The sequence below is a fragment of the Panthera onca genome, chromosome A1 (genome assembly GCF_046562875.1).
Source record: "Panthera onca isolate mPanOnc1 chromosome A1, mPanOnc1 haplotype 2, whole genome shotgun sequence".
NCBI classification, from domain to species: domain Eukaryota; kingdom Metazoa; phylum Chordata; class Mammalia; order Carnivora; family Felidae; genus Panthera; species Panthera onca.
The window spans coordinates 1,294,016-1,307,630 of NC_138339.1; the positions used below are offsets into that span (position 1 = coordinate 1,294,016).

Below are 13,615 nucleotides of genomic sequence, written 5' to 3' on the forward strand. Positions count from 1 at the left end.
CCAGGCATGCCACAGATTGTCAGCAGACAACCAGAGGCTGGGAGAGACCTGGAACGGACTCTCCCTCATGGCCTCAGAAGGACCCATCCCTGCAGATGTTCCCACATAAGACTTCTGCTCCAGGACTGGGAGGGAATACATTTCTGTCCTTTTCAGCTGCCCGCTTTCACTGGTTCTTCTTCAGTCCTCTAGGCTCAATTCCTGGACCTCTTCTCTTTGTCTGTATTCTTCCTCTCTCAAAGATCTCATTTGGTCTTGTGGCTTAAACAACATCTAGAGACCAACAACCCAGACAGTCATGCTTCCAGGTCGGACCTCACTCTGAAACAAGACTTGTATCAAACAAACTGCCTATTTGGCACCCTTGCTTGGAGGTTTGTTTGTTTGTTTGTTTTTTTCTCTTGCTTGGAGTTCTTATAAACACCTCAAGGAACATGACCAGCTCTCAGTAGATTTCTTCCCCAAAACCACTCTTTCAAAAATAATTAAGACAAGTATCAGGAAGATAATTAGAGCCAGAACTCAAATGTGTGGGAGTTGGTGCCTCGTAGAATAGCTATCTTAACTCTGGCACTTTGGACTTTCCTAATGTAATGACTGGTTCACAACTAACTCAGCCTAATGTGAAGTCTGTTGGTTGGTGAGCCCCACCTGTGTGCATCATAATCCAGGCAGTAGGACAGCCTGGCTCTGGGGAAGAGGAACAACTTAGGGAACACAAGAACACATTGACAATAGCTCTAATAGTCTCAGAGGAAATGATAGGAGATATTGCATTTTTAAAATAATCAAGAAGCAAGGAACTTATGCTAGAATACAGTGAGCATGAACTTACTTCTAAGAAAATGTTGTTTTCCATCTAGAATTATATACCTGCAGAGGCAGACACCCTTGTGCCCTCATATACCCCTTTGCCATGAACTTCCCTGAGCAGATTGATGCTTCCTGGTATGACACTTGCAAATCTTTGCCAAAGGGCTTTCTCTGGTTGAAGAAGCCAACCTTCAGGTTGGAAGTTCTAGGCAGTTAACACTCTTGGGAGAAGCCCTCTTATAGTGCCTGATGGTTGTTGTTGTTGTTAATTACTCTGATTGAGATAGCTTGGAGGACATACCTATCAAACAGTCTCCCAGAGGTGCTCACTTGCTCACAGTGGTAACCTACACACGAAGGCAGAGGATGCTGGTTTGTTTTTTCTTCTTTTCCTCACTTTCCTACCTTCCTACTAGAACTTCCTGGGAGTACTTCCCCAAAAAAGTGCTTGCATCTAATGCCTTGTCTCAGGATCCCAAATCTTAGATATAAATCAAACTAACTATGAGAATAGTATAAATAAAGTGTAAATGTGTAAGCATTCATTGCTTATGTCCCATGCACCAATCTTTTGTAAGGATATTACTCGAGGAGGTACTCCAAAACAAGAATGTGGAAATCAAAAAGACAATCAAAAAGACATGGACTGGGGAGAACAGTGGGTACCACTCAGGACACTGAGAAATTTAAGTCCCGGGATGACAGGCCTAGAGAAAAATAAGCCCCAGAGAACAGAGGTCTCTAGGAGGGAAGTCCCTGGGGGAGAAAAAAAAATCATGATGGTGGGAGAGTTCATTGATTTCATATGCCCTTAAAATACTATTTTTTAAGGACAAAGCAAAATCAATTGATTCAGAAAAACAAGGAAATTAGAAACTCCAGAGAAACCAAAAAGCTATAAAAGGAAGGGAATACAATTAAAACATATGATTCCACTTTGCAGTTAATAATGTACAAAGTCCATAATGTAAACATGGTTCAGTGACCTCCCAGGCTTTGGAATCAATCAAACAGAAATCAGAAAATATTTAATTATGATATTATGGAATAAAATGCCAATGGCATCAAGGTTGACCATATAAAAGTAAAATATAAAGAGGATTTTGGAGGTGGGAAGGAGGGATGATGGATACATGGAAACGTGAAGCTGTTACAATCTTGTATTCGAGGTAAGGAAATATTTTCTCCATATTTAATGGAACAAGAAGTAGAATTCTAATGATGTGATCTCATGTGACAAAAGTAATTAACACGGGAGCTGAATATAGTCAGAGGCACAGAGGGAGAGGCAGGGTGAGGAGCTAAAATTCTATCTCCCAGAGTGGGAAGTCAATAAATAATACCAAAAATGGATATTGCAACAAATATGCTATAAACATGTTATTAAGGTATATGGAGGTAAAAATAGACAGAGGAACTAATAATAGAAATAATTAGAAGTGACCTTTTTAGGGGATGTGTGGTTGAGCTGTGCAGAGGGAGATGTGTTGCTGTTTTACAATTTGATTTAAAAGTCAACATATTTTAATGTTGTTTTTATAATAATTCACAGAATTTGGTAATTTAATAACCTACAAGGTATCTTTTTCCTGTTTTCACTATGCAGCTCATTTTAAAGGTAAATGTACATTGTTTTTAATTGCCTGTCAATCGGGTTCCCTCCTGCCACTGACCTTCTCTTGTGATGGATAATTGAGAACTGGCTCTGTAAAGGGACAGGGAGCTTAAAATAACTGCTGTACAAGTGAATGGCACAGCATCATGACGGGATAACTAATTCCCAATACAGAACTCTTTCACAATGACATTTCCCCTCTGACACCTGCTTTTCAATGACAAGAAGGCATCTGAAAGGGGAGTATGTGGCTCATGGAGTGGTTGGTGACATGTCCTGCCCCATCTGCTGTCACTGAAAGCCCCCCATCCTGGAGCCTGCCTGCCATGTGGACCATGCCTTTCCGCAGCCCAACTTTACATAATTAAACCTGACCAGAATTAGCCTCATTATAGCCCATCTCCTGATAACTTCTAAGCTACTCGGTTCCTGGGATCCTGTTGTAACAAGGAGGTCCTGTGCTATATTTGGCTTTTATGAATGAGGCACTTTTCCCACACTGCAGAAATAGGCAAATAAAAGGCACAGGCATGAATCAATCCAAAAGTAGAGACTAGAAAAGGTAATTGAGAAAAGCCACGTGCTTTTTCATTTTGTGGAGTGGAGCTGGACGGTGCCCGCTAGCACCTGCATAACTTTGTAACTGGAGCTAGCGCACCCTCCGAGGTAATTAATTGGGTGGAAACAACCATTTTTCACCACTGATTTGGAACATCACAGAATAGGTGCTGGTAATAACTTTGGGTTCCCCTAGTCTCCCACCCCAGTTTCCGAATGAGACATCAGGGGTCACAGAGTTAAGTCCATTGGACTTCCGACCCATCCCCATGACCGTAGATGAAGTTGCTTGCGTTATGTCACTGCAGCTGCTTGGAACTTTATTATTTGTTTACAGATTGTGCTGTTAGGGACTCAGACCAGACGTAAGCAGTTTACGCTTTCAGCAGTGTTGTTCCAAGTAGCTGAGTAGCTGTATAACCACTGTAAATGCCAGGAACAAAGGATTTTTTCCCCCTCTGCAATATGGCATTTTGTATAAAAATGGGGAATAGAAAGTTGGATACTTTACAAGGTCAGAGAATGCCTTTTTTGGAGAGGCAGCACAGGAGTTGTGACATCCACAGAGCTGGAAGCCAGACAGACCCACCGCTGATGGGCACTCGGCTCGGGTGGGTGTCCCTCTGTGAATGTCACCCAGGAGCCTGAGCTCACAGCAAAGCTGTGAGGGTGGCATTAGGTGATTCTGGAAGACACCTCTATGGGCCCTGCCCTTCACAGGAGCTCCAGAAGTGGCAGTTGAACATCGGAGACTTTGGTGCAAGCGTAAATGGAGTGAGAGTGCCATGCTATTGCCCGAACGTTTGCCCGGACCACGGCCGCCCCAGGGCAAGCTGAGCACAGCCACGGGCGGGCTGGAACAGACACGGCACCTTGGATGACAAGGTCTCACTAGGTGCCCTGTTGAGAACCACCCCAGCGTCTAGACTCGCTGCAGAGTGGGTAATGTGCACACGAGGCCCCACAGTCGAGGACGGGTCAGGCTGTCCCAGAGCTGAGTCCGGGAGGACTAGAGCTGGACCCGTCTTTGGTCCCTTCCCGCCATGGCGGCGAGGGCAGGGCAGGCTGCATCAGCCGCCACCTCGCACTCCCCAACCACTGGGATGGCAGGAAGGGGACTTGGAGCATCTAGTCATAAGTCACCTCTGACTCGTGCAGATGACATGCAAACGGGCCAGGAAATAAAGGAACCCCCTCCTGGCCCTGTCTGGGACTCCCAGCCTGTCCCGGAAAAGGCTTTCTTTTCATCGTGTTACTGTAGAGAAGAATCATTTGCTTTTTTTAATGCAAGGAATACATGCCTATCATAGAAGATTGAGAAAACACCAACTTACTGAAACCAAGATGCTCTTAAGAAATATTAAGTGCTTGTGTTCTTCTGATCTCAGTAAGATTTCAGCATCAAGGCCATTGATGGAGGTGTCATGAAATAATTCGAGCTTTCCTTCTCCCCCGATTCGGCCAAGCATGGAAATTCTGTGTTCCTTTTTTTTTTTTTTTTAATGTTTTTATTTCTTTATTTTGAGAGAGAGAGAGAGAGAGACAGAGCGTGAGCAGAGGAGGGGCAGAGACAGAGGGAGACACAGACTCTGAAGCAGGCTCCAGGCTCTGAGCTGTCAGCACAGAGCCCGATGCAGGGGCTTGAAGTCACGAACCGTGAGATCATGACCTGAGCCAGAGTCGGACGCTTAACCGACTGAGCCACCCAGGCGCCCTGGAAATTCTGTGTTCCTTAAAAGCTTGAAATAATACAGCAGGGAAAACCCGACAACAATTCTTTATTTCTTTTTTTTTTTTAAATAATAAAAGCACTTAAATATTTATGTTTTCTCTGAATTCAGCTTTTGCCATATCCTGTTTGTTTTCTTGTGTCAGGCTCATTTTACTTTTTAAATCAGTCTTTAATTGGAGTCTTTATTTTCTCTTTGAATAATGATTAGGATTTTATTCTTCAAATTGCATAATTGGTTTTATTTTAAACCCCTGTTATTTGTTTTTAATTTTCTTTTATTGTCTTTAAACTGTGGTATGAATGCATCAGCCAATAAAATCTTTAATGATTCCTTTGAAAACTTGCATAGGATTATTTTCTACAAATGTTTGATTATTACTCTGAGCGACAGGGAAGTGTTTGTCTTCCAGAAGCAGTCTGCTCTATAGCTAATAATTTACGATTTATTTATTACATTTCACAGACCCTGTTGTTTTCCTCCACTTGATCTGTCTGAGGCTGAGAGATGTGTTCACCTCTGATAACTCTTGATGGACACTTAAATCTCTCCTTGTATTTCTAACAATTTCCTTACTATAACATCTAGCTAACTAAGATGTATGACAATGGTTTCTTCAGGGAGCACCACAGAGCTTCTCAGTTTAAAACAACGTCTTGGGGCACCGGGTGGCTCAGTCGGTTAAGCGTCCGACTTCGGCTCAGGTCATGATCTCACGGTTCACGGTTTTGAGCCCCGCGTCGGGCTCTGACAGCTCAGAGCCTGGAGCCTGCTTCGGATTCTGTGTCTCTTTCTCTGTGCCTCCTCTGCTCACACTCTGTCTGTCTCTCAAAGTAAATAAACAAAGATTAAAAAAAAAAAAGACTCTAGTTATTGGATGCTTTTTGGTCCTGCGTCTGGCTCTGGTGGCTGTTAGTGTTGATATCCACGTGCGGAGACTGGACCGCTGCCCCTGACCGTCCACGCCCTCCCTGCTATGGACTTGTTCCTGCCGTGCTCGCCAGCGCCCCCTGCTGCGGCTCCCGCAGGGTCAGCGGAGACCCCCTCACCCCCATGGTGAACTCTGGACATGGGATGTTACAATCCCACAGAGCCGACTGATCCCAACCCACAGCCGGAAGCATAGACCCCGAATGAGAAGTATGGGCTGGTGATCTGAAACTGCTTAAATTTTCAGGTTGTTCGAACAGCTTTATGTCAAGAGAAGTCGAAGGCATGATGCCTTCAAGTGATTTCAAAGGCTTTTGCCGCAGACTGCCCAAATATCGAGGTACGTTTTCTTGTCGGGGAGGTGAATCCTCCCAGATTCAGAGCTTGTGTAGAAGAGCCCCAGACACCCTGGCTCTTCAGACGTGCCGAAAACCTGAAACGGTTTTTGTTTCTTTGTTTGTTTGTTTTCAACTCATTAGCTCTTTTATAAGTGACACTGGAGTCTGAGAAAATCAGATGGCCGACTTATGGAAGGACATCAGCTTATGGAAGGACAACAGGACGACTCTGACTTCACGAGACACACACGTGGAGTAGCGATGGCCGCAGGGGACCCGAATCCACAGGGAAACTCAGGAACTTAAGTTGTAACTTTCCTGGTTGCGTGTTCAGGTATTAAATATTCCTTTAAGCCACGTAAATGTACCCATGTTCTCTGCACAGAAGCCACCCTCCAGTGGCGACGTATCTGTGCGCAGCCCTGCACAAGAGGCCGATACTTGCTTCCGGGCCGCGGTGACAAATGCACGGGGGTGGCTCTGGGAAGGACGTGGCCGGTCCTGCAGCCGCCTGCTCGCTGTCTCTGCCGCGTCTGACACGTGCGCGCGAGCCCCGGCCCGACGGTGACCGCGGTTCCTGGTGGCGAGGGCGGGTAGGGAACCGCAGTGGGGACACCGACTTCTCCCTTTCTACCCACATGTAGTTTGTTTTAAGTTTGAAAAACATTTTCACGAATTCCTCTAATTCGCTTTAGGTTTCACGAAACATTTCACACGTCAAAATAATTTGCCTCCACGGAGACGGCTTTCGGGTCGCCCTCCCCGTCTCCCCTGCTGGCCCGTCCGTCAAATGGCGTTCTACGTGCTCAGCCGTCTTTGGAAAGGAAAGACGCCCTGTTTACGTGCGCGGGCTGTGCAATTTGTCCCCCAGCTTGGGACGCTGTAAGGACAGAGCTGACGCGCATGCCGGGGAGCAGGACGTGCGTCGCAGAAGACAGTAGACCAGCGGGGCTCGGTGGCACTTGGTGGGCTCTGTGGGCCTTGGGCTGCCGGCCCCTGGGGAGGGCGTGAGTGTCAGTGGGCTCCTGACTTTATCAGCCACACGTTCCGGCAGATTGGGGGCGGTGGGCGGGAGAAGGGGTGGAACAGCTTTTCTGGCGTCCAGGACGAGGTACTTCACCATCCAGTAGGAGGTTAGAAGAAAGAGGTTGGACAGAAATGTGACCCGAATGGTCGTCTTTTCTAGCGCATGTGCGTCCCCCGGGAATTAAGTGCCAATGGCCCAGGGGCCTAAGATGAATGAACGAGCAAAGGGCGTGGTGGGGTCAGGACAAAGGTTTATCCTTCCAAACATGTGTCCGGTGAAATTCTACTTTAAATAAACCCAGCAGAAGGGCGCCTGCGTGACTCAGTTTGTTGATCGGCCGACTCTTGATTTCAGCTCAGATCGTGATCTCACGGTTCCTGGGTTTGAGCCCCATTTTGGGCTCTGCACTCACTGCGTGGAGCCCGCTTCGGATCCTCGTCTCCCTCTTTCTGGCCTTCTCCCGCTCATGCCCTCTCTCAAAAATAAACAAACATCAAAAACATTAAAGTTCCTCGAGCCCTGCGTCAGGCTCTGGGCTGATGGCTCGGAGCCTGGAGCCTATTTCCGGTTCTGTGTCTCCCTCTCTCTCTGCCCCTCCCCCGTTCATGCTCTGTCTCTCTCTGTCCCAAAAATAAAGAAAAAACGTTGAAAAAAAAAATTAAAAAAAAAACAAAAAACAAAAAAACATTAAAGTTCCTAGTAGAGAATATTCGCGTTTTAATAGCTGCGTTTCTTTCCTCTCATCATTCATGGGTGATCAATTAGGGAAGGTTTCTTCTGCACCCGGTTTTTCTCCTGTCTTTCCCAATCTCCTCTGTCTCCCCCTTATTTTAAGCCGAGATGGAAGGACCCGGCGTGCCGGTCTGGGCACAACCCTCCCCGATGTGTGCCGCCGGGGGAAGGGCCGTGCTGTGCAGAATCTGCTGCCCCTCACCCCGTCGGGACACAGTCCACTGGTCCTCCCCTGTGCTCCCCACTCCTTGGGCGTCCTGCTGACACCCGTCTCCTCCCTGCGAGAGCCCACTTCCCTTAGGGAAAGTCGAGGCTCTGATGCCGTGCATGTTTGCCCACGTTTCAGTGTCACCAAGGCTTATGAAGCCACCTGTGCTCCTCTCTGGGGCTCTGGGGGCATCTGAGTTCCTGCTCATTTGAGGTATTGGCAGAATCTAGTCCCTGGGGCGGGGGCAGGACTGGGTCCCCCCTGTCCTTGCTGGCTGTCAAATGGGGACCGTTGCAACCCCCAGAGGCCCGCCCGCCGTCCGTGGCTCAGGACACTGGTCCGCAACTTTAGACGCTTTCCTACCGGGACTTCCTCCTTCCCTGTCAGCCTCCTTCTCTGACTGCCCCTCTGCTCTTGGAGACTCACGTGGCGGGGTTAGATGAAGCTGACCCAGAAGGCACAGGGTATTTGCACGATTTTAAGGTGAGCTGAGTAGCAACCTAAATTCACCTGCGGACTTCAGTCCCACGTGCCATGTAGCATAACACCCAAAGTCCGGGCACATGGACATCTTTGGGACAGGTGCTATAATACGGGACCCTCAGGAGAATGATGGGGTCAATGAACACTGAATTCAGATCCAGAAAAGGGGCTCAGGAGACAGTGGACCAGCATCGTTTTGTACACGAGGTTGGCTTTCTGTTCCTGCTGTCTTCATGAAGGAAAGGCTGTGTGACCTTCAATACGTTGCTTCTTGAGTTTTCTCTGTTGTTCTTCTCTTTTCACTTTCGTTGGTTTCTACTGTTCGTGACTTCCTTCCTGCTTTTTCCTTTGGGCTTGTTCCACACTCCTGCCCCCAGACTGTTGAAGTGAGAGCTCACGTGCTGATCTGAGACGTTTCTCCTCTCCCGGTAGACGCGTTATCGCCGCAGATTGCCCTCTCGGCTGCAAGTGTTCTCCGTGAAGTTTGGTCATTTGCGTTTTTGTTTTTATTCAGTTCAAATTTTCAAAGACAGTTCTCTTGAGCAATTTATGGAAAACATGATGTAACACGACCAGTGAGGTTTAACCCAATAACGCAAGGTTGGTTTTCAGTTGAAAACCAATTCATATAATTCACCTTCTTAACAGAATAAAGGGCATGGGAAATATGATCTTCTCGATGGATGCAGAAGTTCAGCACCTGTTTCCATTATAAACAGCCAGCAAGCAGGGAGCCTGGGGGGCTCAGTCGGCTAAGCATCCGACTTTGGCTCAGGTCATGATCTCGCAGTTCACGAGTTGGAGCCCGCGTCGGGCTCTGTGCTGACAGCTCAGAGCCTGGAGCCTGCTTCGGATTCTGTGTCTCCCTCTCTCTCTGCCCCTCCCCTGCTTGTGCTCTGTCTTTCTCTCATGCAATAAATAAACATTAAAAAAAAATTAAAAACAGCCAGCAAGCTAGGAAGAGAAGGAACTTCCTAGGTCTGACGAGGGGCATCTAGAACATAATCACACATCATAATTAAGGTGATTCTAGACGCGTTGCCACTCTTGAGCTGGAACAAGGCGGCAGCGTCTGCCCCCAGCGTGGCTTTTACTACTTGATTCTAAGTGTGCAAGGACACAGCCATCGGCACGCGTGGCCTTAGCACAAGGATGGAGAAACGAAGCAGTCAACAGAATAGTGAGGCCAGAGGAGACACATTCAGAGCCGGCTTATTTCTTGACAAAGATGCTGAAGGAAGTCAGGGGCGTCGAGCTAAAGGGATATCTGCTCGGGTAAACATGAAACTTGAGGGGCACCTGGGAGGCTCAGTGGGGTGAGTGTCTGACTCTTGGTTTCGGCTCAGGTCATAATCTCACGGTTCATGGGTCTGAGCTCCACTTTGGGCTCTGCACTGACAGCACGGAGCCTGCTTGGGATTCTCTCTCTCCCTCTCTCTCTCTGCCCCTCCCCCACTCACATGCTCTCTCTCTCTCTCTCAAAGCAAACAACGACAAAAAATGAAACTTGAATTCTACTTCTCATCGTACTCAATATTAATTGAGATTGAGCATAGATCTAAACTTAGAAGCTATATAATTTCCAGAAGTAATCTTAAGAGACTATCTTCATGACACGAATGTACACAAAAATTTAATAGAAAAGACACCAAAATGATAAACAGTCAGAAATTATGCAAAGTTACAGTACATCAAAATAAAAAAAAACCTAGCTCATCAAAACACATCGTGAACAGAATCAATCGGTAAGGCAGAACCTGGAGAAAATTCCTGCAGGATGTACATCTGATAAGAGGCCAGTATCTAACATGTAAGGAAGTTCCACAGCATGACAATAGAAAGCAAACAACCTAATAAAATCAACTGCTCGAAATGACACTTGAGGACCATCCGCTGGCCGACGGCCCCGCGCAGCGATGTTCATCATGACAGTTCATGAGGGGGCATCAAACTTGCAGCTTCTGGAGGAGGCTGGGTCATTTCTACTAAAACTCACCGAACCACCACCTGTGATTCAGCAACAACCACTAGGTATATGCGCCCACAAGAAGGAAACATTTATTTGGGCAAAGGACTCACACAGAGTTCGCAGCAGCTCGATTCATCACAGCCTCCGGCTGGAAACAACCCAGATGTTCACAAGGAGAACGGGGGACAGACCCCGATTGTGTGCATCCGTGCCGCAGAATCACAAATCGTCAGCGAGGGGACAAGCTGTTCCTCTAGCGGTGGCTTGGGCGAAGCTGACAGACACCGAGGGCACAGACACAAGTCCATTACACGAAGATCAGAGGAGTTGGCTTTGTGGAGGAGGAGGGGTGACTGTGGGGCACAGAAGGGAATTTTCGGAGATGCCGGGGATGGTCGATACTGTTATGGCTTCATGGGTGCGTGCAGCTGTCAGACTCCATCAGGCTATACACTTAGGGTTTGTGCATTTCCCTGTATGTAAATTGTAAGTAAAAACAAAGAAAGCCTGCAAATATTGAACTCCGGGCACAGCCTTGCTTTTATCACTTTTATGGGTTCACATACCTGAAACTATTTTTTGTGAGAATTCCAGGCCCCAGCAAATGAACAGCCATCTTGAGGATCACAGAGGCCAGTGTTTCTCTGTTGGGGAAAGGAGCCACAATTAACAAGAAGGAAAACACTGGAACGTTTCCTATGTCTTCAGACAGGAATCAGAGGCATCGTCAGTCGACTCATGATTTTGTTTTTACGGTTGGAGAGATGGAGATAGATATGTATTGATGTACCTGTTCCTGTGTCCGTCTTGTTTGTTTCCTGGCTTGGTCCGCTCAGAGGGTGTGAAGGTGGTGACCCATCTGTGGCACGAACGCTCCTGCCACCAGGTGCCAGGTCTCCATTTTCGATCACGTTTCTGCCCCGAAAAGAAACAGGGAGCTTGAAGAACAGACTGACCCAGGCAGAGGCCAGGAAAGCCCAGGGCACCTTGTTTTCCAGAAAGTACGAAATGGTCCCCAAATGACAAGGCCTCCTCCTCTCATGCATTACTTTGTGACAAATCACCCTAAAACTTAGTTGCCTAAAATGTCAACTGTTATTATGTCCCACATTCTGTGGGTCACTGGCTAGATTGGAAGGTTCTTATTTGGGGTCTTAGATGAGACAGCAATTATGTGCCCCCTGGGGTTCAAGGTGATTGGTTCCCAAGTTATACAAACACTTCCTTGGGTTTCATTCTTAGGCTGGCGGACTCACGGCCAGTAGACAGTGGCCGAAGCCACCTGACTCATCTCCGTGCCCAAGGGGAAGGCCGGGGGAAGGGAAAGGCCCGGGAGCGGGGGCCTGTCCCTTTTCTAAGAAGCAGTGGGGCATCTGGAAAGCCCCAGCGGCATTCCTCCGCCATTGCTGAGCTAGAACTAGGATCACGGAAAAGTGTAGCTGCAAAGAAGTGTCGGGTCTTCGAAGTTTTCTCTTTAATGGGGCAGGGAAGGCAGAGGGAAGAGCCGTCGATGGAACCAACCAATTGCGCCTGCCTCACCAAAAAGAAGAAAAAGTTAGTAATATTAATAATATTTGTGACAACATGGATGAACCTGGAGGACACGATGTGGAGCGAAACGAGCCAGACACAGAAAAACAAATACCGCATGATCCCACTTCTAGGAGGAATCAAAGCCAGTCAGACTTGGAAGCAAATCTCTACCGTGGTGTCTCTACTGTGATCTCTCTGCTGTAACCTCTCTACCATAATGTCTTTACAGTGATCTCTCTCGACTATAATTCAGTCTGTGACAACAGGACGGAAGCTCTAATCTGAACATAAAGCAGTCGAACAGTTGGAAGGATGCATGTGGATTCGTCTGGATGCCACTCACAGCCCTTCGTTCCCCCCGCTCAGCTTTGTTTTGGTGCCTGGCAAAGTGTAACAAGTTGGCGTTGAAAACTCTGGTTAGAACACATCGCGAATTAAAAACAAAAGAAAACTAAAAGCACGTGTAAGAAAACGTGTAGACTCCCGTCTCCCCATATGCGTTCTGGGGTCTCGCAGAGGGAAGCGTTTCTTGTCTCTGACCGTTACTGACTTTAATGCCGTTCCTCTGGCACACGCTTGGCTGTCGGACTGTCCGTACTCCTCCAGATACTCTGAGCGCTCTGGAAGGAGCCTTTCTGGAAAGGAGGAGAAGCCGCCTGTCCGCTCGTCCTGGGGCCGGGAGCGGGGGCAGCGGGGCGTCCGTCCGTCCGCTCTGGTTGTCCGTCCGTCGACGTGGGTACCGCACCGGCCTCATCCGGAAGCGGAGCAGCAGCACTGTGAGTGGCCCCTGGGCAGGCGTGAGCTCCCGCCCGCTCGGCCGGGGGCATCCTTCCCAGTCCCGTCTGGGGCACTCCGGGTAGGGGCGCGCACACGGACCCGGCCTCTGGGGAGCCTTGCGTGGCCTCCGAATGGCTGCCACCGCTGCGTTCGGCGCCGGTGTCTTTGGTCTGTCTTCTCTAGCACGTGGGGCAGGACCCTGCTTTGTGCGCCGCGGAGCACGTGTCTTGCCTGTCCGGACAAGGTTTTAACGGGCAAGTTGACAACATCAGCACCAGAGGACGTGTGCAGGCAGAGAAAGCCAACTGTGAACATAGTCATGACTTAAGGACCACTTTCTGTTTTCATCCAGGTGGAAATCTTTCCCATTCGGACAGCTTATTTTTAATCATCGCGTTCTCCTTTTTCAAAAGGAAAATCTGCTGTCTGGAATTTGCAGTTTAATGAATTTTTCTGCTTATGCCAAGCAGCTGGGGGAGACGGGCCGACGCCTGCCGCCCAGCGCGGGGTCCTCACCGAGGCGGCCGGAGAAGGATTGTCGGACTCCCGGCCCGTCTCCAGCTAAGCCCAGAGACCGCCTAGACTGCCAGGTCTGTAAGAGATTCCAGGGCCCTGCTCAGGGGCAAGGGGGGGGGGGGTGGCCCTTGCTGGCCGGCCCTGCTCTGGATGACGTGGCTCAGCCAAGGCTGGGACTCCTTGCCGGGGCAGCGGGGGAGGGTCTCTGCACGCAGGTGGCTGCACACGTCGGCCTCGCGTTCTCTCCGTGGCGTCCACTAGGCTTCTGTCGGGAGCAGGTCTGTTCTCCCTCTTTGGTCTGGCAGCCCAGTTACCTCACACACATCCAGGTTCGGTAGACTTTGGAGACGAACACAGGTTGGCTCTTTCCAGACGAGTTTTAAAGG

At 48.6% G+C, this 13,615-nt stretch overlaps 1 long non-coding RNA gene across 1 annotated transcript; it reads left to right on the plus strand.

Annotated features, from left to right (window-relative positions):
• The first annotated feature begins 5,902 nt into the window (after window positions 1–5,902).
• LOC145715491 (uncharacterized) lies at window positions 5,903–6,341 on the plus strand. The gene is made up of 2 exons (XR_014137698.1): window positions 5,903–5,986; window positions 6,126–6,341. It is a non-coding gene; the product is annotated as an uncharacterized LOC145715491 (long non-coding RNA).
• The last annotated feature ends 7,274 nt before the right edge of the window (window positions 6,342–13,615 follow it).